The sequence below is a fragment of the Salvelinus sp. IW2-2015 genome, linkage group LG5 (assembly GCF_002910315.2).
Source record: "Salvelinus sp. IW2-2015 linkage group LG5, ASM291031v2, whole genome shotgun sequence".
NCBI classification, from domain to species: Eukaryota; Metazoa; Chordata; class Actinopteri; order Salmoniformes; family Salmonidae; genus Salvelinus; species Salvelinus sp. IW2-2015.
This window is the reverse complement of record NC_036844.1, coordinates 8,853,741-8,879,907: the sequence shown is the minus strand read 5'-3', so window position 1 is coordinate 8,879,907 and position 26,167 is coordinate 8,853,741. Positions and strand designations below refer to the sequence as shown.

The window sequence follows — 26,167 nt, the reverse complement described above, 5'->3', positions numbered from 1 at the left end:
AGATGTCCACATATTCTAAGTCAGAACCATCCAGAGTAGTGATGCTGGACGGGCGGGCAGTTGCTGGTAGCGATCGGTTGAAGAGCTTGCATTTAGTTTTACTTGCATTTAATAGCAGTTGGAGGCCACGGAAGGAGAGTTGTATGGCATTGAAGCTCATCTGGAGGTTAGTTAACACAGTGTCCAAAGAAGGGCCAGAAGTATACAGAATGGTATCGTCTGCGTAGAGGTGGATCAGAGAATCACCAGCAGCAAGAGCGACATCGTTGATGTATACAGAGAAGAGAGTCGGCCCGAGAATTGAACCCTGTGGCACCCCCATAGAGACTGCCAGAGGTCTGGACAACAGGCCCTCCGATTACTGTCTCTCTCTCTAACACGCAACATATTCATTCACATCAAAGTGAATACCTCTTTCACTTCATATTAAAGATGTTTTATCATTAGTACCAACAGCCCTCCTCTCATCCCGTTCTCCTTGTCTCTCCCTCCCGATCTCTTCACATCTATCATTTAAAAATGATAGGCTATTAAGAATGCACATCAAAATCTACACAATGGCACTCTGTCCTTTCATCTCTCTCATCTCCAATCCATTTTCTTTGCTTTCGTCTCTCCTTGACTCTCTCTCTCTAATCTCCATGTTCATGCCGTCTCGACCTTGCATATTCTGCCACTGTATGTGTAAGGTTGTGAAAATGACTTACGGCTCTTTCTCTCACTCTCCCATTTTCTCACTTGGCTGTCGGTTAGTGAGATCTCACTGTCTCTCTACATTGGGTAAACAAACGCACACATGCACATGCAGTCACACTCATATACACGCACCTACAATCTTATGAACAGCACGCACACACACGTGCACGCATACACACACAAAGTATGCACCTGCCAGCAGTTATCATGTACAGCATCTCCTTCTAGCTCTGATTTAATATGTGAGCTACTGACATACAGAGTTCTGTAGGCTACAGTCAGTGTCCAGGGTAAACATACCTGTAACATATAAACGCAACATGTAAAGAGTTGGTCCCATGTTTCATGAGCTGAAATTAAAGATGGCAGAAAGTTTACATACACACAAAAAAGTGTATTTCTCTTAAATTTTGTGAGCATTTTAGCCTTCGTCAAGATAATCCATCCACCTGACAGGTGTGGCATATCAAGAACCTGATACAACACAAAGCCATAATGTAGATGTCTCAAGTTTTGAGGGAGCGTGCAATTGTCATGATGACTGCAGGAATGTTCACCAGAGCTGTTGCCAGATAATTCAATGTTCATTTCTCTACCATCGTTTTAGAGAATTTGGCAGTATACCTAACCGGCCTCACAACTGCAGACCACGTGTAACCACGCCAGCCCAGGACCTCCACATCCGTCTTTTTCATCTGCAGGATTGTCTGAGGGGAGGGTGGGCGGTTGCTGAGGAGTATTTCTGTCTGTAATAAAGCCCTTTTGTGGGATAAACTAATTCTGATTGGTTGGGCCTGGCTCTCCAGTGGGTGGGCCTATGCCCCCCCCCAGGCCCACCCATGGCTGCGACCCTGCTCAGTAGTGAAATCCATTATTTGTTTACTTCAATTGACTTATTTCCTTATATGAACTATGACTCTTTGAAATTGTTGCATGTTGCATTTATATTTTTGTCCAGTATGTTTGGAGATTAACAACACTGCATCAAACTATGCTGCCGCTTAATCTGAATGGCAGCCAATCCCGATGATGATAGTCGGGAGGGCATCACAGACACAGCAGGCAACAAACAAACAGCACTACCAGCCGAGCTCTCCTCTCCTCTCCTCACCCCTCTCCTTTCCTTTCCTTTCCTCTCCCCTCCTATCCTGTCCTGTCACGTTCAACTCAGAATTTCAGATATCTCTAAGCTAACATTTACCCAGACAGTCACTACACCAAAGAGTGATTGTTCATTGTTGCCTTTAGAATGTGCCTTTAGGATCCATTGTTTGAACGTTATTCATGATATGTGTTGTCTCTTTTTTTTATTACACTGAGGGATAATTAACGTTAGCGTTCTGCTATGCATCTCTGGTAATTATTTATCTTTGATGAAAAGATAAAAAAAAAAAAAAAAAAAAAAAAAATTTTAAAAAAAAAAAAAAAAAAAAATCAATCACAGCTTTGTGAGTGTCCTTATAATGAACACCGTATATTCACAGTGCATTGGTACAATATTTGAAAAGATTACACAGTACTGGATGCAACAACACTATCAACAACAACACTATTACACGAACAATTTATTCGGAATAGGACACAGAAATAATCAAACTCTAACTAGAATAGAGAATTGAACAAAACGAAGGTACAACACATAAATCGAATCAACATAAAACATGATTCTTCTGAGTAAGAATAATACCTAGAGATTTATGTACATCACCATCTCTGATTTATACCATCCAATAACTCTAATATGGTATTTCTGAGAGATTAAAAAGACCTTGCTTTCTCTAAACAACGGACAGAAAGACTGGGTGTATTGCTCAATTAGTAACAGACAGACTGGGGACGTAGAGAGAGAGAGGGAACAGACAGATCGGCGGTTAGCTCAACCAGCAACGGTAGCATTTCCCGTCATCTCCTCCTCTCCTGAATGAAAGAGACAGTGTCTCTGTAAATGAAATTAGCGGTCACTCTCCTCCCCAGCGGTATGTGTACCGCTCTCTCTGTTCCCTTGCAGAGGGTCAAAGGGGCATCATGACAACGATAATGACTTCATACGGCCTATGGTTCCAGAACCGCAACCCAAATCAGCCACTGACCATCTAGCAGGCGGCGGGAGTGGTGGCCAGTCATCTGATTTCTGTTAGCGGGGCTGGAGAGGCTGATTGGACTCTCAGACACACAAACCACACCACACAACACACACAACACCCCACACACACACACACACACACACACACACACACACACACACACACACACACACACACACACACACACACACACACACACACACACACACACACACACACACACACACACACACACACACACACACACACACACACACACACACACACACAACACACACACACACACACACACACACACACACACACACACACACACACACACACACACACACACACACACACACACACCACACACACACACACACACACACACACACACACACACACACACACACACACACACACACCATTTCTGTGGTAGAGCAGCACTGACACTGGTTCTCATTCAAACCCCAAGAGCTCAGGTCCTTATCAGACAGTGGGAAGGTGTTAGTTCGTGCGACTCATATACAGTCCAGTAGATTAGTATGTTATTCCATATCTATGAGTATGTAATTCCATAAGAAGAGCTGACTGCTGATCATGTTGAATACAATTGTGCACTACACTACACTGTTTTTTCAGTGACACCTAGTCCTATAACAGAGATAGGATATTTTAATTTCCTCAATTCCTCATTTAATTATGTTTCTAGATGTTTTATTTGTCAAATAATGTAATATCTTGTCATGCCAATAAAGCTAATTGAAATTAATAAATTTTAGAGAGAGGACAGCGCACCGCAAAATAACAGGACGGACGCTGGAATAAACCCCGGCATCTCAATAAAACCCCTTCTCCTTTACTGTCCCTAGTTTGTTTCCATACACACGCATACAAACACACCATTGAAAGCCTGAACTCACACAACGCAGTGTGAGGGACATGTGATAAGCAGCAGAACACAGGGCACTCACCAGGCATGGTCAGAATTCCCCGGAACAATCGAACAACGCTTGGCAGATAGACGGAGAGAGAGAGGAAGAGCCGGAGCTTGTGCCGGAGCAAATTAAAAGAGGGAGGACCGGAGGAGTGTAGAGCAGAGCTTTCTCAAAGCACAATTTTTCCCTTCCCACTGCAGAGTACTTGCTCCTTCTCTCCGTTTTCCTTGTGGCTCTCTTCCTCCTCCCTTTCTCTCCCTCTCTTTCTTGCTGCTGCTACTTTGAGGTGAGGGGCGGAGAATCAGTGCTACAACGCTCTCCCTCGCTCTCCCTCGCTCTCCCTTATCTCTCTCTGGTTTTCTTTTTTTCTCTCTCTCCCTTCTCTCTCTATCGGTACAGAGGCTGTCCTATTTCCTGTGCCCTCTCTGAAGTGGGACACAGCCTCTCCTCTCTCAACCTCCGCATGTTTGTGACTTCGTGTCAGCGTGCCCGTACACAATGCTCAGAGCAGGGGATCTTGCAGCCTTTTCTCTCTCTCTTGCTCCCTTGCTCTCCCTCCCCGCGTGATTGACTGTAACCTCCCCCTTCTCTTTCTCTCTGCATGCAGTGGGAGGGGTGTGTATGAGTGTGTGTGTATGTGGTGCAGCCTGGGACGCCCACTGTGTTGGGCTCATTGTGTGTGTGTGTGTGTGTGTGTGTGTGTGTGTGTGTGTGTGTTGTGTGTGTGTGTGGTGGTTGTGGCCTGGGTGTGTGTGTGTGTGTGTGTGTGTGTGTGTGTGTGTACTCTTTGTCCGGTAAGCTCCATCTGAGGAAAGACACCTCCCAGGAAGCCACTGCTGCCACTCCTTATAGGCAAGGACTTTGGCCAGGGCTATGACTGGAGATACAGTGCCATGCAAAAGTATTCATCCCCTTCGTGTTTTTCCTCTTTTGTTGCCTTACAACCTGTAATTTAAATGGAGTTTTATTTGGATTTCATGAAATGGACATACACAAAATATTCCAAGTTGGTGAAGTTAAATGAAAAAATAACTTGAAAAGTGAAAAGTGCTGTGTGCATACTGTCACGGCAGTCGTAGGGAGGAGACCAAGGCGCAGCGTGGTATGCGTACATTCTCTTTAATATAAGAATGAACACGGAACAAACTAAACAAAACAACAAAACAAACCGTGAAGCTATACAAAGAGTGCTGAACAGTCAACTACACATATACAAGAACAAACAAAACCAAAAGGGAAAATGGCAACCTAAATATGATCCCCAATCAGAGACAACGATAAACAGCTGCCTCTGATTGGGAACCAATTCAGGCCACCATAGACCTACATTTATCTAGACATACCAAAACCTCTAGATATACAAAAAACCCTAGACAATACAAAAACAAGCATACCCACCCTAGTCACACCCTGACCTGACCAAAATAATAAAGAAAACACAGATAACTAAGGTCAGGGCATGACACATACAGTATGTATTCACCCCCTTTGCTATAAAGCCCTAAATAAGATCTGGTGCAACCAATTACCTTCAGAAGTCACATAATTAGTTAAATAAAGTCACCATGTGTGCAATCTAAGTGTCACATGATCTCAGAAAATATACACCAGTCTGAAAAGCCCCAGAGTCTGCAACACCACTAAGCAAGGGGCACCACCAAGCAAGCGGCACCATGAAGACCAAGGAGCTCTCCAAACAGGTCAGGGACAAAGTTGTGGAGAAGTCAGGGTTGGGTTATAAAAAAATATCAGAAACTTTGAACATCCCACGGAGCATCATTAAATCCATTCTAAAAAATATATAAGAATATGGCACCACAACAAACCTGCCAAGAGAGGGCCGCCCACCAAAACTCACGGACCAGACAAGGAGGGCATTAATCAGAGAGGCAACAAAGAGACCAAAGATAACCCTGAAGGATCTGCAAATCTCCACAGCGGAGATTGGAGTATCTGTCCATAGGACTACTTTGAGCCGTACACTCCACAGAGCTGGGCTTTACGGAAGAGTGGCCAGAAAAAGCCATTGTTTAAAGAAAAAAATAAGCAAACACGTTTGGCGTTCGCCAAAAGGCATGTGGGACACTCAACCAAACATATGGAAGAAGGTCTCTGGTCAGATGAGACTAAAATTTAGCTTTTTGGCCATCAAGGAAAATGCTATGTCTGGCACAAACCCAACACCTCTCATCACCCGAGAACACCATCCCCACAGTGAAGCATGGTGGTGGCAGCATCATGCTGTGGGGATGTTTTTCATCGGCAGGTACTGGGAAACCGGTCAGAATTGAAGGAATGATGGATGGCGCTAAATAAAGGGAAATTCTTGAGGGAAATCTGTTTCAGTCTTCCAGAGATTTGAGACTGTTACGGAGGTTCACCATCCAGCAGGACAATGATCCTAAGCATACTGCTAAAGCAACACTGGTTTACGGGGACACATTGAAATGTTTTGGAATGGCCTAGTCAAAGCCCAAACCTCAATCCAATTGAGAATCTGTGGTATGACTTAAAATTTGCTGTACACAAGTGGAACCCATCCAACTTGAAGGAGCTGGAGCAGTTTTGCCTTGAAGAATGGGCAAAAATCCCATTGGCTAGATGTGCCAAGCTTATAGAGACATACCCCAAGAGACTTGCAGCTGTAATTGCTCGAAAAGGTGGCTCTACAAAGTATTGACTTTGGGGAGAGGAATAGTTATGCATGCTCAAGTTCAGTTTTTTTGTCTTATTTCTTGTTTGTTTCATAAAAAATATTTAGCATCTTCAAAGTGGTAGGCATGTTGTGTAAATGAAATGATACAACCCCCCCCAAAATCAATTTTAATTTCAGGTTGTAAGGCAATAAAATAGGAAAAATGCCACGGGGGGTGAATACTTTAGCAAGCCACTGTAGCTGTAGGCTGGGTGGAGGCAGAGAGTAAGGGCCAGTGTTGGAAATAGGGCTGGGGCTAGCACTGGGGATAATCTTATACAGTAGCCTACAAAAGGTGAAACCCATTGCTTAATACCTTCAATTAAACCCTAAATACTTTCACAATATATCCTCCATCAAATCACTTGTAAAATTCCACAGATGCTTACTGCTTTCACCCATTTTGCTGCTGCGAAATGTTCACTATACCTGCTGCCTCCCAGATGAAAGAGCAGCGTTGTCTGTAGTCTAAAAGCTATGAAAGCCTTTGGCTGCTGTGCTGCAGCGGTGGAAAGCCAGACAGCCAGCCAGTGCACTGCTTTCTTAAAATGAGTGCAGCTGCTATTCACAACCAACAAAGCCATAAAACACTCTCCTCTTTATCTCTTTCACCCTTCTCTCTCTCTCTCTCTCTCTCTCTCTCTCTCTCTCTCTCTCTCTCTCTCTCTCTCTCTCTCTCTCTCTCTCTCTCTCTCTCTCTCTCTCTCCCCTACGGATCTATCATAAACTCATCTAGTCTCTACAGTCTATCTACAGAGCAGTCGGTCCATAGGGTTAAAAAAGGCCACATCCAAACGGATAGCCCCTTGGATGAGTGAGGAAACGAATCAATTAAAGAGAAATTGCAGAACGTTTGAGCGGAAGAGGAGAAAGTCAAAGTTGCAGGTCTATTATCTGAGACAGCAACTTGGCATACACAACAAGGAAATCCGGACGGACAACTTTTTCTAACCTGGTCACTAATAATCGGAATAATTCAAGAGTGCTCTTTTCGACCATTGATGGCCTGATAAATCTTACCCCGGCAAACCTATGTGAACTTCACTCCACATCTAAATGTGATGAGTTTGCGGCATATTTCAGAGATAAGATTTATTATAATAATTTTTTCTTTATTTCACTTTTATTTAACCAGGTAGGCCAGTTGAGAACAAGTTCTCATTTAGAACTGAGACCTGGCCAAGATAAAGCAAAGCAGTGCGACAAAGATAACAAACATTAGGCTCGGTATTAGACAAGCAAACTATTGTTAATCACTCCATGTTCACAGGCACTTTTCCACTAAAAACTGCTACGGTAAAACCCCTTATGAAAAAAAAAGTTATTTCGATTCTTCAGCTCTTAGCAATTTTCGGCCAATTGCCAACCTTCCGTTCTTAAGTAAAATTCTGGAGAAATTGGTTTTTAAACAGCATAAATGTCAATCTGGTTTTCGTGCCTAACCCCAGCACAGAGACAGCCTTACTAAAAGTGGTAAATGATCTTAGAGCCGACACAGATGCCAAACAGCTCTCTGTCCTTGTACTCTTGAATGTAAGGGCAGCATTCAACACTGTTGACCATGACGTCCTTCTAGACCAACGTTTCTCAAACGCGATCCTCGGGACCCCAAGGGGTGCACATCTTGGTTTTTGCCTTAGCACCACACAGCTGATTCAAATCAAAGCTTGATGATTAGTTGATTATTTGAATCAGCTGTGTAGTTCTAGGGCAAAAACCCAAAAGTGCACCCCTTGTGGTCCCGAGGATCGAGTTTGAGAAACACTGTTCTAGACAGACTGGTTGTGGGTTGGCCTCTCGTGTCCAGTTCTAAATTGGTATTTAACTGTTCGAGAGTTTTTTGTCACCCTTGGTGAACATAACTCAGAGAATATAGATATCACATGTGGCGTTCCACTCGGTTAAATTTGGGGTATATGTTACCCCTTGACGGCATTATCAGAAAGCACAGAATTATTTTCAGTGCTATGCAGATGATACAGAAATTAAAATGTCTGTGTCACAAGCGGACTTTAGCTCGACAGATACATTATTAGACTGTATTGGTGACTTAAATACTTGGATGAATCACAGCTTCCTCCAGCTAAATCAAGACAAGACCGAGGTACTTATTATTGAAGCCAAAGCACAGAGAGAGAATCTGGTCACACATTGATTTATTAGGATCCCCATTAGCCAACGGCAGGTAAAAAATACCAGGTAAAAAACCTAGGCGTCAGTTCAGATTCCAAACTCAATTTCGAATCACACATTAGGAATGTGACCAAAATAGCTTTTTACCACCTGAGGAACATTCTCTCTCAGGCTGATACAGAGAGACTCAACCATGCTTTTATTACAAGCAGGCTTGACTCCTGTAATGCTCTCCTGTCTGGTCTACCCAAGAAAGCCATTAGTCAACTGCAAAACATACAGAATGCTGCAGTACGGGTAGTGACCAAGACCAGACAGAGAGCACACATTACACAGATTTAAAGTCTCTTCACTGTCTGCCTGTTTCAGAATACATTTTAAGATGATTCTATTGGTTTTTAAATCAATCCACAATTGTGCACCCCAATACATGTCAGACATGCTTTTTAGTTACAGCGCACTCTCGGAAAGTATCCAGACGGACTTTTTCCACATTTTGTTACCTTAGACTTATTCTAAAATGGATTAAACTGACCATTTACATAAGAATTCAGACCCTTTTTCAGTACTTTTTTGAAGAACCTTTGGCAGAGATTACAGGCTCGAGTCTTCTTGGGTATGACGCTACAAGCTTGGCACACCTGTATTCAGGGAGTTTCTCCCATTCTTCTCTGCAGATCCTCTCAAGCTCTGTCAGGTTGGATGGGGAGGATTGCTGCACAGCTATTTTCAGGTCTCTCCAGAGATGTTCAATCGGATTCAAGTCCGGGCTCTGTCTGGGCCTTTCAAGGATATTCAGAAACTTGTCTCGAAGTCACCCCTGCATTCTCTGTGTGCTTAGGGTTGTTGTCCTGTTGGAAGGTGAACCTTTGCCCTAGTCTGAGGTCCAGAGCGCTCTGGAGCAGATTTTCATCAAGGATCTCTCTGTACTTTGCTCCATTCATCTTTCCCTCAATCCTGACTAGTCTCCCAGTCCCTGCCGCTGAAAAACATCTCCACAGCATGATTCTGCCACCTCCGTACTTCACTGTAAAGATGGTGCCAGGTTTCCTCCGTACGTGACACTTGGCATTCAGGCTAAAGAGTTCAATCTTGATTTAATCAGACCAGAGAATCTTGTTTCTCATGATCTGAGAGTCCTTTGGGTTCCTTTTACTGAAGAGTGGCTTCCGTCTGGCCACTCTACTATAAAGGCCTGATTGTTAGAGTACTGCAAAGATGGTTGTCCTTCTGGAAAGTTCTCCCATCTCTACAGAGGAACTCTGGAGCTCTGTCAGAGTGACCATTGGGTTCTTGGTCACCTTTTTGACCAAGGCCCTCCTCCTTCACCCTGATTGCTCAGTTTGGCCGGGCGGCCAGCTCTATGAAGAGTTTTGGTGCTTCCAAACTTCTTCCATTTATGAATGATGGAGGCCACTGTGTTCTTGGGGACCTTAAATGCTGCAGAAATGTTTTGGTACCCTTCCCCAGATCTGTGCCAGGACACAATCCTGTCTCAATTCCTTCGACCTCACGGCCTGGTTTTTGACATGCACTGTCAACTGTGGGACCTTATATAGACAGGTGTGTGCCTTTCCAAATCATGTCCAATCATTTGAATTTACCACAGGTGGACTCAAGGATGATCAATGGAAACCGGATGTACCTGAGCTCAATTTCGAGTCTCATAGCAAAGGGTCTGAATACTTATGTAAATAAGGTATTTCTGTTTTTTTTCTCGCTTTGTCGTTATTGAGTATTGTGTGTAGATTGATGAGGACACATATTTCTTGAATCCATTTTAGAGTAAGGCAGTAACGTAACAAAATGTGGAAAAGGGAAGTGGTCTGGAAAAACTGTATGTACAGTGGGGGGGGGGGGGGGGGGTGAAACTGTGGACATATATTTAGAAGGGATCTTAAAACACAACTTTTTCTTTTTTAGCTCTGCTTTTCCTTGGGGTGCTTTTTTAGGCTTTCCGTTTTTATTGTTATTCTTTTCGTTTTTTCCCCTCTGATGTTTGTTATGTAGTAAATATTTGTTTTAATTATTATTATTATTTTTAAATGTATGTTTTTTCCCGTGAAGCACATAGAGTTGCATCCATGTCTGAAATGTGCTACATAAATAAAGCTTGATTTGATAGAGTAGAGATGGTTGGTTAGGAGTGAAAATAGGATGGAGATTGTGATATGGAGTGAGCCACATAGGGCCTTTCAAATAAGGCTTTCTCTTAAGAAGAAGAGAGAGGTGAAAGAGCTCTGATAGTATAGCTACACTATACGTATATGCAATAGTATGTAGACACCCCTTCAAATTAGTAGATTCGGCTATTTCAGCCGCACCCGTTGCTGACAGGTGTATACAATCGAGCACACCGCCATGCAATCTCCATAGACAAACATTGGCAGTAGAACGGCCTTACTGAATAGCTCACAGACGTTCAACGTGGCACCGTCATAGGATGCCACCTTCCTAGAAGTCAGTTCGTCAAATTTCTGCCCTGCTAAAGTGACCCCATTCTGAGTGACCCCTCAGAATGGGACAGTCAAGTGCTGAAGTGCGCAGCGCGTAAAAATAATCTGTCCTCGGTTGCAACACTCACTACCGAGTTCCAAACTGCCTCTGGAAGCAACGTCAGCACAAGAACTGTTCGTTGGGAGCTTTATGAAATTGGTTTCCATGGCCGTGCAGCCGCACACAGTCCTGAGATTACCATGAGCAATGCCAAGCGTCGGCTGCAGTGGTGTAAAGCCGCCCGCCATTGGACTCTGGAGCAGTGGAAACGCGTTCTCTGCAGTGATGAATCACGCTTCAACATCTGTCAGTCCGACGGACGAATCTGGGTTTGGCGGATGCCAGGAGAACGCTACCTGCCCCAATGTATAGTTTCAACTGTAAAGTTTGGTGGAGGAGGAATAATGGTATGGGGATGTTTTTCATGGTTAGGACTAGGCCCCTTAGTTCCAATGAAGGGAAACCTTAACGCTACAGCATACGATGACATTCTAGATGATTCTGTGCTTCCAAATTTGTGCCAACAGTTTGGGGAAGGCCCTTTCCTGTTTCAGCATGACAATGTCCCCGCGCACAAAGCGAGATTCATACATAAATGGTTTGTCGAGATCGGTGTGGAAGAACTTGACTGGCCTGCACAGAGCCCTGACCTCAACCCCATCGAACACCTTTGGGATGAATTGGAACGCTGACTGCGAGCCAGGCCTAATCGCCCAACATCAGTGCCCGACCTCACTAATGCTCTTGAGGCTGAAAAGAAGCAAGTCCCCGCAGCAATGTTCCAACATCTAGTGGAAATCCTTCCCAGAAGAGTGGAGGCTGTTATAGCAGCAAAGGGGGGACCAACTCCATATTAATGCCCATGATTTTGGAATGAGATGTTCGACGAGCAGGTGTCTCAGATACTTTTGATCATGTAGTGTATAGTACCCAAACACACAGATACAGACAGTAGCTACTCTAGTTCAGTGGTAGAGCTGGGAGAGAGAAGTACAAAACTGTAAAATGAAACTACTATATCGTAAGCAAGTAAATGCTACTGCAATTGCAATCTTCTAAACTGCCAGTGACCACAGGGTGAAACGGATCAAAAGGACATGGCTAAACACTCAGCCACCTTGTTTAAAAGTGTTTTTCTGTAACTGGGTCACACTGCATCAGTGGAGCTGTACTGTGCTCTCCCTCTCACTCCCTCTGTTCCTGCTCTTTACATCTCTTTTTTGGAAGTGACACATGACAGTGTGTGTGCGTGTGTGTGTGTGCGTGCGTTCGTGCCTGCATGTGTGTATGCTTTGAGTGAAAGAGAGAGCTTGATAGAGAGAGTTGGAGAAACCATCCTTTGGCAAAAACTGTTTTAAAAAATGCCAGAATGTTCTACCTCAAAATCCTCAAGCTCTTTTAAGCTCATTATCAATAACAGGAAACTCTGCTCAGTGGCTCAATCTTCTCCTCTTCTCCCAGTGTAGATATGACTCTCTGTGGTAAGACACTGGGCACGGTCTGGGAGAGCGGCGGCGGATGGAGAGATAGAAAGGATGGAGAAAGCGGGAGAGAAGCCAGAGGGATGCAGAGAGATGGGAATAGAGAGTGGGGGATCGAGGGCTGGGGAGGGGGGTGAACTTAAGTGAGAGGTCCCTCTATACCTCTTTCTGTATATATATAGAGAGAGGTATAGAGGGACAGAAAGAGAGATATATATATAGAGAGAGAAAGGGTGAGAGAGAGGTATAGCGGGAAGGAAAGAGAGATATATATATAGAGAGAGAGGTATAGAGGGACAGAAAGAGAGATATAAATATATATAGAGAGAGAGAGGTATAGTGGGACAGAAAGATATATACAGTAATCCCTCGTTTATCGCGGGGGTTACGTTCCGAAAATGACCCGCGATAAGTGAAATCCGCGAAATAGAAAACTTTTTTTTTTTTTACAATTAGCAACTATTACATGTATACAAATACAGTGACTCACGTGTAGGCCGTTTCGTCGACATTATGGGTTTAGGAGATGTTCGAAATTACAAGATAATTTGGCCAACTTAATGTAAATTTGCCAAGCTGTTTTATGTACGTACACATAACTGCACGAGACGACAAAATGATAGCACAATTCGTAGCATGTTTTGGATACAAGAACGGGAGGAGTTTTTAGCGAATCAGAATGCAGAGCACAATGCACCAAAAAAAAAAAAAAAATGCATTATGAAAATCGCGAAATAGCGAATCGCGATAAGTGAACCGCGAAGTGGCGAGGGATCACTGTATATATATATATATAATGAGAGAAGGGGATAGAGAGGTATAGAGGGACAGAAAGATATATATATATAATATATATATATAGAGAGAAGGTATAGAGGGACAGAAAGAGAGATATATATATATATATAGGAGAGAGGTATAGAGGGACAGAAAGAGATATATATATATATATATAACAGAGAGCGAGAGGTATAGAGGGACAGATAGAGAGATATATATATATATATATAGAGAGAGTTATAGAGGGACAGAAAGAGATATATATATATAACAGAGAGAGAGAGGTATTAGAGGACAGATAGAGAGAGAGATATATATATATAAGAGAGGTATAGAGGGACAGAAAGAGATAATATATTATATATTTTAGAGAGAGAGAGGTAAGAGGGACAGAAAGAGATATATATATATATAGAGAGAGAGAGAGGTATAGAGGGACAGAAAGAGATATATATATATATATAGAGAGGAGAGAGGTATAGAGGGACGAAATATATATATATATAGTATAATTATATATATAGATAGAGTAATAAGAGGGACAGAAAGAGATATATATATATATATATAAACAGAGAGCGAGAGGTATAGAGGACAGATAGAGAGATATATATATATATATATATATATATATATAGAGAGAGGTTTAAGGGACAGAAAGAGATATATATATATATAAACAGAGAGAGAGAGGTATAGAGGACAGATAGAGATATATATAATATATATATATATAGAGAGAGGTATAGAGGGACAGAAAGAGATATATATATATATATTTAGGGAGAGAGAGGTATAGAGGACAGAAAGAAATATATATAGATATATTATATACTAGTATTTGATACACTGCCGATTTTGCAGGTTTTCCTACTTACAAAGCATGTAGAGTCTGTCATTTTTTACATAGGTACACTTCAACTGTGGAGACGGAATCTAAAACAAAAATCCAAGAAAATCAATTGTATGATTTTTAAGTAATTAATGTTTGCATTTTTATTGCAAGAACATAAGTATTTGATCACCTACAACACAGTAAGAATTCCGGCCTCTCACAGACCTGTTAGGTTTTCTTTAAGAAGCCCTCCTGTCTCCACTCATTTACCTGTATTAACTGCCACCTGTTTGAACTCGTTACCTGTATAAAAGACACCTGTCCACACACTCAATCAACAGAACTCAACCTCTCCAAATGGCCAAGACCAGAGAGCTGTGTAGGGACATCAGGGATAAATTGGTAGACGCTGTACAAGCTGGGATGGGCTAACAGGACAATAGCCAAGCAGCTTGGTGAGAAGCAACAACTGTTGGCACAATTATTAAGAAAATGAGAAGAAGTTCAAGATGACGGTCAATCACCCTCGGTCTGGGGCTCCATGCAGATCTCACCGTGGGGCATCAATGATCATGAGGAATGTGAGGGATCAGCCCAGAACTACACGGCAGGACCTGGTCAATGACCTGAAGAGAGCTGGGACCACAGTCGTCAAAGAAAACCATTAGTAACACACTACGCCGTCATGAATTAAAATCTGCAGCGCACGCAAGGTCCCCCTGCTCAAGCCCAGCGCATGTCCAGGCCCGTCTGAAGTTTGCCAATGACCATCTGGATGATCCAGAGGAGGAATGGGAGAAGGTCATGTGGTCTGATGAGACAAATAGAGCTTTTTGCCTCCTATAACTCCACTCGCCGTGTTGGAGGAAAGAAGGATGAGTACAACCCCAAGAACACATCCCAACGTGAAGCATGGAGGTGGAAACATCATTCTTTGGGGATGCTTTTCTGCAAAGGGACAGGACGACTGCACCGTAGTTCGGAGGGGAGGATGGATGGGGCCATGTATCGGCGAGATCTTGACCAACAACCTCCCTTCCCTCAGTAAGAGCATTGAAGATGGGTGTGTGGGTGTCTTCAGCATGACACGACCCGAACACACAGCCAGGACAACTAGGAGGTGGCTCCGTAAGAAGCATCTCAAGGTCTGGAGTGGCCTAGCCAGTCTCCAGACGTGAACCCAATAGAAAATCTTTGGAGGGAGCTTGAAAGTCCATATTGCCCAGCGACAGCCCCGAAACCTGAAGGATCTGGAGAAGGTCTGTATGAGGAGTGGGCAAATCCCTGCTGCAGGTGTGTGCAAACCTGGTCAAGAAATACAGGAAACGTATGATCTCTGTAATTGCAAACAAAGGTTTTCTGTACCAATATTAAGTTCTGCTTTTCTGATGTATCAAATACTTATGTCATGCAATAAAATGCAAATTAATTACTTAAAAATCATACAATGTGCTTTTCTGGATTTTTGTTTTAGATTCCGTCTCTCACAGTTCAGTATACCTATGATAAAAAATTACAGACCTCTACATGCTTTGTAAGTAGGAAAACCTGCAAAATCGGCAGTGTATCTAATACTTGTTCTCCCCACTGTATGTCATGCAATAAAATGGCAATTAATTACTAAAAAATCATACAATGTGATTTTCTGGATTTTTGTTTTAGATTCCGTCTCTCACCAGTTGAAGTGTACCTATGATAAATTACAGACCTCTACATGCTTTGTAAGTAGGAAAACCTGCAAATTGTCAGTGTATCAATAACTTGTTCTCCCACTGTATATATATAGAGAAGAGAGGTATAGAGGGACAGAAAGATATAAATATATATATATATATATATATATACTGTATAAATATATGTACTGTATATATATATATATATAGAGAAGGTATAGAGGGACAGAAAAAGAGATTAATATATATATATAGAGAGAGAGGTATAGAGGGAAGAAGATATATATATATATATATATACTGTATAATATATATATAATGTATTTAGATATTATATTATATATATATATATATTAGAGAGAGGTATAGAGGGACAGAAAGAGAGAGATATATATATATAGAGAGAGAGAGGTATAGAGGGACAGAAAGAGATATATATATATAGAGGAGAGAGAGGTATAGAGGGACAGAAAGAGAGATATATTATTATATATATATATATAGATAGAGGTTAGAGGGACAGAAAATATATATATATATATATATAGAGAGAGAGAGAGAGGTATAGCGGGACAGAAAGAGAGATATATATATATACAGTATATATATATATAGAGAGAGGTATAGCGGGAGTGAGAGAAAGGAGGGGTGGATAAGTAGGTAAAAACAAAGGTTCAGTCATATGATGGGATCACGATCAGCAGGACTGAAACGGGTCAGTTAGGGAAGTGGAGTGAAAGTGGGGAGTTCTCTCCTATTCTAGTCTAATATCACCATGGACATTTACCCAGGGGGACTTGGGGTGTCAGAGAGCACAGTTGAGGTGGCACGTCTGCTGAGCTCTGCGTCATCTGGATGAGCTGGGGTTTGGCTGGTGTGTGTGTGTGTGTGTTTCTCCCTCATTGATGTGAATGAGTGATACTACTGTATATGTAGGTTCAAAATGTATATGTATGCATGCAAACATATGTATGGAGAATACAGTATGCACTGTGTGTGTGTATATGTTAGTGTGTGAATGAGTGTTTGTGAGTACTCTTTTCAGAGCACTATCCGTTGGGTTCCTTTGATGGTGTGCTCTGTATTCAGATCACAACCAGGCCCTTTCTATTAAGCCTGGGAGAGGAGAGGAGGAGGAGAGGAAGAGAGGAGAGAAAGTGAGGAGAGAGGAGAGGAGAGAAGGATCCCTAATCCCTGCTTTAAACATTAGCTTGGTTCAACCCATGGTCAACCATCTGTCCAAAAGTCAACACTACAGTTTACAGAGCAGTCACCACTACCAGCATTCACTTCACTAATATACAGTTTACATAGGGGTCAACGCTACCATCATTCACAACATTAATATACACATTACAAAGGGGTCAATACTACCAAAGTCAACACTAATATATAGTTTACAGAAGGGTCAATACTACCAAAACAACACTAATATATAGTTTACAGAAGGGTCAATACTACCAAAACAACACTAATATACAGTTTACAGAAGGGTCAATACTACCAAAAACAAGACTAAAAAACAGTTTCCAGCAGAGCAGAGCAAGACTGTCTCTGAGACAAACCACTTATTAAAACAAACATCTGCTTTAAACACACACACAAGAAAACACGCACACGAACACAACAACACATGAGTGCAGACTACAGGATGTTGGTGGCACTTTAATTGGGAGGACGGACTAGTGGTAACGGCTGGAGCGGAGTAGGTGGAATGACACACACACACACACACACACACACACACACACACACACACACCACACACACACACACACACACACACACACACACACACACACACACACACACACACACACACACACACACACACCACACACACACACACACACACACACACACACACACACACACTAGGCATCAAGATAACAACAGGGACGGAAAATGTTTCTGAGTTTATTAAAAATGTCATTTTATTATAACTTATTTCTGATTTCATTGTTTCTATGACAATGGCAACATCATTCTGTTTTGGGAGGGTTGATGTGTGTGTGTATGTGTGCAGGCGTGAGCGCGTGTGTGCGTGTCTGTATGTGTGTGTGTGTGCAAGCGTGTTGGTGTGCTTGGTTCACCTAGCAATCAGAGAAGCAGCTGCAAGCTAACGACCCTGGGATTAAACACTTCCTCTGCAACTGGATCCTGGACTTCCTGACGGGCACCCCAGGTGGTAAGGGTAGGCAACAACACATCCGCCACGCTGATCCTCAAAACTGGGGCTCCTCAAGGGGTGCAGCTACATTTACATTTACATTTAAGTCATTTAGCAGACGCTCTTATCCAGAGCGACTTACAAATTGGTGCATTCACCTTATGATATCCAGTGGAACAACCACTTTACAATAGTGCATCTAACTCTTTTAAGGGGGGGGGGTTAGAAGGATTACTTTATCCTATCCTAGGTATTCCTTAAAGAGGTGGGGTTTCAGGTGTCTCCGGACTTAGTCCCCTCCTGTACTCCCTGTTCACCCACGACTGCGTGGCCACACACGACTCCAACACCATTAAGTTTGCTGACAACATAACAGTGTTAGGCCTGATCACCGACAACGATGAGACACCGTATAAGGAGGAGGTCAGAGACCTGGCAGTGTGGTGCCAGGACAACAACTTCTCCCTCAACGTGAGCAAGACAAAGTAGCTAATCATGGACTACAGGAAAAGGAGAGCCGAACAAACTATCATGGTCCAAAAACACCAAGACAGTTGTGAAGAGGGCACGACAACACCTTTTCCCCCACAGATCATTGAAAAGATTTGGCATGGGTCCCCAGATCCTCAAAATGTTCTACAGCTGCACCCTCAAGAGCATTCTGACCGGTTGCATCGCCGCCTGGTATGGCAACTGCTCAGCGTCTGACCGTAAGGCACTACAGAGGGTAGTGCGTACGGCACAGTACATCACTGGGGCCAAACTTCCTGCCATCCAGGACCTCTATACCAGGCGGCGTCAAAGGCCCAAAAATTGTCAAAGACTCCAGTCACCCTAGTCATAGACTCTTCTCTCTGCTGCCGCACGGGAAGCAGTACCGGAGCACTAAATCGAGGTCCAAAAGGCTCCTTAACTTCTTATGGCTGCAGGTGCAGTGTTGAGTAGCTTGGATGAAATGTGCCCAGAGTAAACGGCCTGCTCCTCAGTCCCAGTTACTAATATATGCATATTATTATTAGTATTGGATAGAAAACACTCTGAAGTTTCTAAAACACTTTGAATTATGTCTGTGAGTATAACAGAACTCATATGGCAGGCAAAAACCTGAGAAAAAATCCAAACAGGAAGTGGAAATTCTGAGGCTGGTCGAGTTTCAACCAAGATCCCATTGAAATCACAGCGAGATATGAATGAGTATTCACTTCCTACGGCTTCCACTAGAGTCAACAGTCTGTAGAACTTTGTCTGATGACTCTACTGTGAAGGGGGGCCGAAGGAGACAGGAATGAGTCACCACTGCCATGAGGTGAACATTCTTTGACCACGCGCGCTCACATGAGAGGCAGCTCCGTTCCATCGCTCATCTGTAGTCAATGTAATCCTCCGGTTGGAACGTTATTCAAGATTTATTTTAACAACATTCTAAAGATAGCCAAGACACTTTTAGAGACAGGAGAGTTTGCTTCATTGAACAGGAGACTGAACAGGTCATGCGGCTTTCTGAAATGGCTTTCTCCTCATTATCAGTTAGCAACTGGCCTACTCTGTGGAATGTCCCCGTGGCTGGCAGGACTTACAACAATCACGACAAACACACTTCTTACACACACATTGAGCACCAGTCAGGATCCAACATTGGATTTTAAAACATGTCAAATCAGCCGTATCTCCCTCTCCTCTCCCCTAAATTGTTGTTAACTTGATAGGTAGCACTAAAATTAGAAAGGGGGGAAAAAATCGTGCTTCCCTTTACATTCTGATGTGCATTATGGTGTCTAAAAAAGAAAACATTCTCATCCCATGACATTTCATATTACGACGACTCGAGTGGCACAGCGGTCTAAGGCACTGCATCTCAGTGCAAGAGGTGTCACTGCAGTCTCTGGTTTGAATCCAGGCTGCATCATATCTGGTCGTGATTGGGAGCCCCATAGGGCGGCGCAAAATTGCCCCAGGGTCGTCCGGGTTTGGCTGGGATAGGCCGTCATTGTAAATAAGAATTTGTTCTTAATTGACTTGCCTGGTTTAAAAAAAAACATAGACATGTAGATTGTAAGTCTCTTTCCTCATGGTCTGTCTGATGTTTATTCTCCTAGAAAAATGCCAAAAGGTGGTTGGCTATGGACTGGCTGTGTACATACAGACAATCAGTGACCATGAAACATTACCATCACATCGCCAGCCAGCCAGCTAAACAGCCCAGGCCTCATAAAATGAGAATGAGAAGGGAAGGAATGAACGCTCTGTTCCAGATATATTCTATCCCTGGACAACTTTGTTAAAACGTCTAACAATATATTCATATTCCGTAGCTACACCACAGCAGTAGCTGGCATTGAGGGCCCACTCTGTTTCTGACTGGCATAACAATGGGAGAAAAGGTTAGACTGGGTACTGTATGTCCTTGAGGTAAATGACTAGCTACTATTGGACCAGCCGCAATGGAGGAAGTAAACTTTTAAACAACTCCAACAGCTCCACCACCAACCTCATTACACAGTTCTATTACTTTGTAATGATTGTATTATCTCGGGAAAAGATAGAAACAGAAAGACGTGAATGACAATCAAATCTCCGCAAGCATTTCGATGGAAGAACAATAATATCCATAACCAACACAATAACGATTGAATTAGAGGCATGAAGTTGAACATGTTATTGAACGTCCTGTCTCCACCATATAGGTTTCAGGCTGTATGTATTAAGTGTCTCAGAGTGCTGATCTAGGATCAGGTCCCCCGTGTCCATGTAATCTTATTCATCATGATGTAGAAGGTAAAGCTGATCCTTAATCAGCCCGCCTACTCGGAGATCCTTGATACATATGGACCCATGGCCTTTACCTAATCTGTACGGGCTCCTGCCCTTCATCCATCCTTCTCAAATCACATCCAACTCATTTGTTTCCTCACAGCGCCATTTCAGCCAAACCAAATGATGGTCTTGAATTATAGATGAGTGCCAGAGAGGAGAGACGTTAAAAGAGAGGGAAGAGAGAAGAAAAGGTGGGTGATACACAGTGTTCTCTGATAAAACCATTCCCTGCCCTCGACACAGCTGAGGTAGGACAGAACTACAACACAGTCCTTCAACATACTGCACGTATTTCCACCTGATATTTCGATGTATGCGTATTGTATGTATGTTACTGACGAACAGAATTGGATCGTTAGATGTTCAAACAATGTTGTCTGACTGACATTCCTCACCAATCTACGTGCCTGCTCACCAATTGTTATTCGTTAACGGATGGAACAAGAATGAATGAATGCATGAGACAATGACTGAATTAACCAATCAATAAATCCTATTCAAAGTCCTCTACACGGGCGTGTGAGTCAATACATGTGTGCATTAAGAGAAGCAGTAGGTGTGACATTTAGGCAATTTAAAGCCCTGCGAGTATGTGATGTGAGAGATCATGAGTGTGTGTGTGTGTGTGTGTGAGTCAATACATGTGTGCATTAAGAGAAGCAGTAGGTTGTGACATTTAGGCAATTAAAGCCCTGCGAGTATGTGATGTGAGAGATCATGAGTGTGTGTGTGTGTGTGTCGTGTGTGTGTGTGTGTGTGTGTGTGTGTGTGTGTGTGTGTGTGTGTGTGTGTGTGTGTGTGTGTGTGTGTGTGTGTGTGTGTGTGTGTGTGTGTGTGGTGTGTGTGTGTGGTTGTGTGTGTTTTGTTTGCGTATGTGTGTGTGTGAGTGAGTCCATACATGTGTGCATAAAGAGAGGCAGGTGCAGTGAACCATGACCGTCCAGGCGTGATCTCTCTCTGACTCTGACCCTGCAAACAAGAAGAGTTGGAGGGAAGGGAAAAGAGAGGAGGGGAGGTAGAGTGAGAAGAGGTGGGGAAGGGAAGGGAAAAGAGAGGAGGGGAGGTAGAGTGAGAAGAGGTGGGGAAGGGAAGGGAGAAGAGAGGAGGGGAGGTAGAGTGAGAAGAGGTGGGGAAGGGAAGGGAGAAGGAGGAGGAGGGGAGGTAGAGTGAGAAGAGGTAGGGAAGGGAAGGGAGAAGAGAGGAGGAGGGGAGGTAGAGTGAGAAGAGGTGGGGAAGGGAACGGAGAGAGAGGAGGAGGGAGGTAGAGAGAAGAAGAAGAGGAGGAGGAAATGTAGAGAGAGAAGAAGAGGAGGGGGGTAGAGAGAGAAGAAGAGGGGAAGGGGTTGTGACAGGTCATCTAAGGACAGGGCTACGAGAGTTCTGCATAGGGTTAATGTAGCAGACATCACCAGAGAGAACACTTCCTCTCAACAATATTAGCCAACACACACACACACACAACACCACCACACACACACACACACACACACACACACACACACACACACACACACACACACACACACCCACACACACACACACACACACACACACACACACACACACACACACACACACACACACACACACACACCACACACACACACACACACACACGAGGAAAAGACTGAAAGGAGAGAGAGAGGAAGGGGAGGGCGGGGGGAATAAAAGAGAGAGAGACAGGGGGGAACATGACACAAATGATAGATATTACAGTGAAACCACCTGGAGAATATTTAACGAATTTAACAACGTTAAATGTCATTCGTTTATTGGATTTGTGGATTGATGCCTTGGAAGTGAACAGAGGCACACAATCACAAACACCTCTCTTCTCTCTTTCAATTCAATTGAAGGGCTTTATTGGCATGGGAAACATATGTTCACATTGCCAAAGCAAGTGAAATAAACAATGAATAAAACAACAATGACCAAAACCAACAAACACAGTTAACATTATACATCGATAGTGACGTGTTGTTTTAATGTCATATGTTGAACAACGTTGAACATCCTTTTACTGTCTGTCTATAATGCTAAACGGGGCAGTAGGTTAGAGCGTTGGGCCAGTAACCGAAAGGTTAGTGGATTGAATCCCAGTGCTGACAAGGTACAAATCTGTCGTTCTGCCCCTGAACAAGGCAGTTAACCCACTGTTCCTAGGCCGTCATTGTAAATAAGAATTTGTTCTTAACTGACTTGCCTAGTGTGGGGTTTTTATAAGGTTTTTTGACATGCTTAACTAACTATAAGCTAGTAGGGCTTCTTATGCATTAAAGTTTGAATTACTGACTCATGTGAACCTGCATTTTCCATTAGTCTCTACTCTTACCAGTGCTCTGTCTAACCATGAGGCCACAGCCTGAAATTGCAACAAATGTATCTGAGCATAAGATATGAACAGCAGTCTGAAATGTGTGTGTGTTAAAAAGGGCGCTGTGGGCGCTGTACTGTGTGACCGAGACTGTGCTAATCTTAGAGAGACACAGGAGGGGGGTGAATCAGGGGACTGCTGACTGTGGTGTACAATAGACAATAATAGATAAACTATACACAAAGATCATCTGTGAAGTTCTGAATTATGCACTATAACCCAATTCTGAATTATGCACTATAACCCAATACTATAACACATGTGATTGAATATTAGTAACTGTTGGCCTGGGAGACTGGGTGTCTGTGTGTGTGTGCTGGAAGTAACAGTTAGCCAGATAAGAGTGCTGGGAAGCTGTGGTTAGCCTTGAGCGAGAACAGTGGCCATTGTATACAGGTGYGAATWGCTCAGACAATATTACAGAGCTGTCTGACCTCAGTCTTTGGGGTGAAGGAGCGTAATCTACACAGCAACAGCGTCGGGACATCACATGCGCWAAGGGGCCAGGACTGGCTTAMGGCGCCAACATCAACGATAGGCTGGGTAAGTCTAAACCACGCCCAGTCTCTACTCTGACAGGCCGGCTCGGAAGTGGGAACTATCTCTGTCATGAGTATTTATTATAATGTCTTTGTCAGTAACAAGTGTCTTCTCTGTTTTCATCCTGCGTGATGTTACAGTGAACCCGTATATACGGAAATTGCATTTGCCATTTATTACTTAGTTAATAAAAAGTACATAGCATACAATTAGTGACTCATTGTCATACTTGTCCTTATACCAGATTGAATTGACGCAACCCTAACACTAGTTAAATAAAATAAAATAAATACAAATATGGACTATGGAGTTCTTTCAATTCAAAGTGCTTTATTGGCATGGGAAACATATGATTACATTGCCTAAGCAAGTGAAATAGACAAGAAACAAAAGGGAAATGAACAGTAAACATTACACTCACAAAAGTTCTCTCTCTCCAAGACAAAGTGGCCATTCACACCTAGCTGTGACACCATGTGACAGGACTACAAAAGGAGTCTGCTGTCTTCCCCTCACGCTCTTAGCCTCTTATCCGGCTGGAAATCTTAACTCTGGACAGGCCGACCACAGGCCCTGAACCGTTGGCTTTAATGGCCAGAACTGGCAACAAGTTAGGGGAAAGGTACCTTTTAGGGAATAGTAACTAATCCAGTACAGAAAGTGGTATGGAAGTGCCCATGCACTAAAACAGGCTCAGAAGAAGACTTTGCCTCAGAAGAAGGCATACGACTTAAAATAGCTAGTGTAGCCTGAACGGTAAACGTAAACTAACCTTCGTCAAGGGAAGAAGGAGTAGACAATTAGAGCACAGCCTCTGTAACTCCAGCAAGGAGCCAACAGAGCAAAGCAACAAGAAGAATTACAGGACCAAAGGAGCAACCTAAAGGAGAGCCCACGCAACTCAACAAGAAAGGACACAGCCATCCTCTTCCTTTGTTCTCCTCCACGCGGCCTGAGCAATCAAGAAGCCACAACAGACGTTGATCACAGACTGCGTATGACATCGTTTCATGTTGGGGATCTCGAGGTCTTCACTTCTGATCTTCCATTCTGTTTCCTACTCCGTGACCATTCTCATTATGTTTGTAAATGTGTTGATGAGTGTTCTTACATGTTGATTGTGTAGGGAAATTGCGTTTGACTGGCGCCCCGTTAATAATCTCACCGCAATACTGTGCGTGTACACACTACCTTACACACGTCTCTCTTTCTCTCTCTCTCTCCCTTCTTCTCTCCACCTCCTCCGTATCAAAATGCTGTACAGTATATCCATCTCTCCACCCTTCCTTATTCCATCTCTCCACCTCATCCTCCATTCCCCGTACTACATCCCTCTCTCTTTCTCTCCCTCCCTCTCCATCTATATAGAGAAGGGAGGATCCTCTCCTCAGCCGTTCCATTGTCCGGACCGTCATTTCCACGTCATTGTACTCGTCGGTATTTATGGACGTTAGACAGATTAAGCATTTCTATCGAGAGCTCTCGACTTCACCTAATGGCTGTCCTTCTCAGGGAGAGAGGGAACGGTGGAGGGAACAAGAAAGGCTTTTAGCTCTGACTATAGTCTCAGTAACAAGGAATTTGATACTATAGGCTATACTATAGAGTCTGTGTGCTCACCAGCCAAGAATTCACCAAATAATGCATGCGGAGCAAAATTAAGCCGATACCCGCTAATTATCAAAATCCAGAAAAGAGACATTAAATTCTACAACCACCTAAAAGGAAGCGATACTCAAACCTTCTATAACAAAGCCATTACCTACACAGAGATGAACCTGGAGAAGAGTCCCCTAAGCAAGCTGGTCCTGTGGCTCTGTTCACAAACACAAACAGACCCCACAGAGCCCCAGGACACCAACACAATTAGACCCAACCAAATCATGAGAAAACAAAAAGATAATTACTTGGCACATTGGAAAGAATTAACAAAAAAAACAGGGCAAACTAGAATGCTATTTGGCCCTAAACAGAGAGGACACAGTGGCAGAATACCTGACCAATGTGACTGACCCAAACTTAAGGAAAGCTTTGACTATGTACAGACCAAGTGAGCATAGCCTTGCTATTGAGAAAGGCCACCGTAGGCAGACCTTGTTCTCAAGAGAAGACGGGCTATGTGCACACTGCCCACAAAATGAGGTGGAAACTGAGCTGCACTTCCTAACTTCCTGCCAAATGCATGACCATATTAGAGACACAGATTTGTGACCTGTTGCCACAAGAAAAGGGAAACCAGTGAAGAACAAACACCATTGTAAATACAACCCATATTTATGTTTATTTATTTTCCCTTTTGTACTTTAACTATTTGCATTTTTTAAATGTAACCTTTATTTAACTAGGCAAGTCAGTTAAGAACAAATTCTTATTTACAATGACTGCCTACCCCGGCCAAACCCAGAACGATGCTGGGCCAAATGTGCGCCGCCCTATGGGACTCCCAATCACAGCTGGATGTGATCCAGCCTGGATT

The 26,167-nt window shown here is 43.2% G+C and overlaps 1 protein-coding gene across 5 annotated transcripts in view; it reads right to left on the bottom strand.

The window, feature by feature from the left end:
• The window catches only part of LOC111963858 (disabled homolog 2-interacting protein-like), a 217,758-nt gene that overhangs the window by 91,219 nt on the left and 100,372 nt on the right, over positions 1-26,167 (bottom strand). Inside the window, exon 1 of one of the 5 annotated variants that reach the window (XM_023987413.3) lies at positions 3,737-4,251. The exons of the other annotated variants lie outside the window; for them this stretch is intronic. The gene's annotated coding sequence lies outside the window, so the exon portion shown is untranslated. Of the gene's footprint in view, positions 1-3,736; positions 4,252-26,167 lie in introns of those variants that run through there. 5 annotated transcript variants of the gene reach the window in all.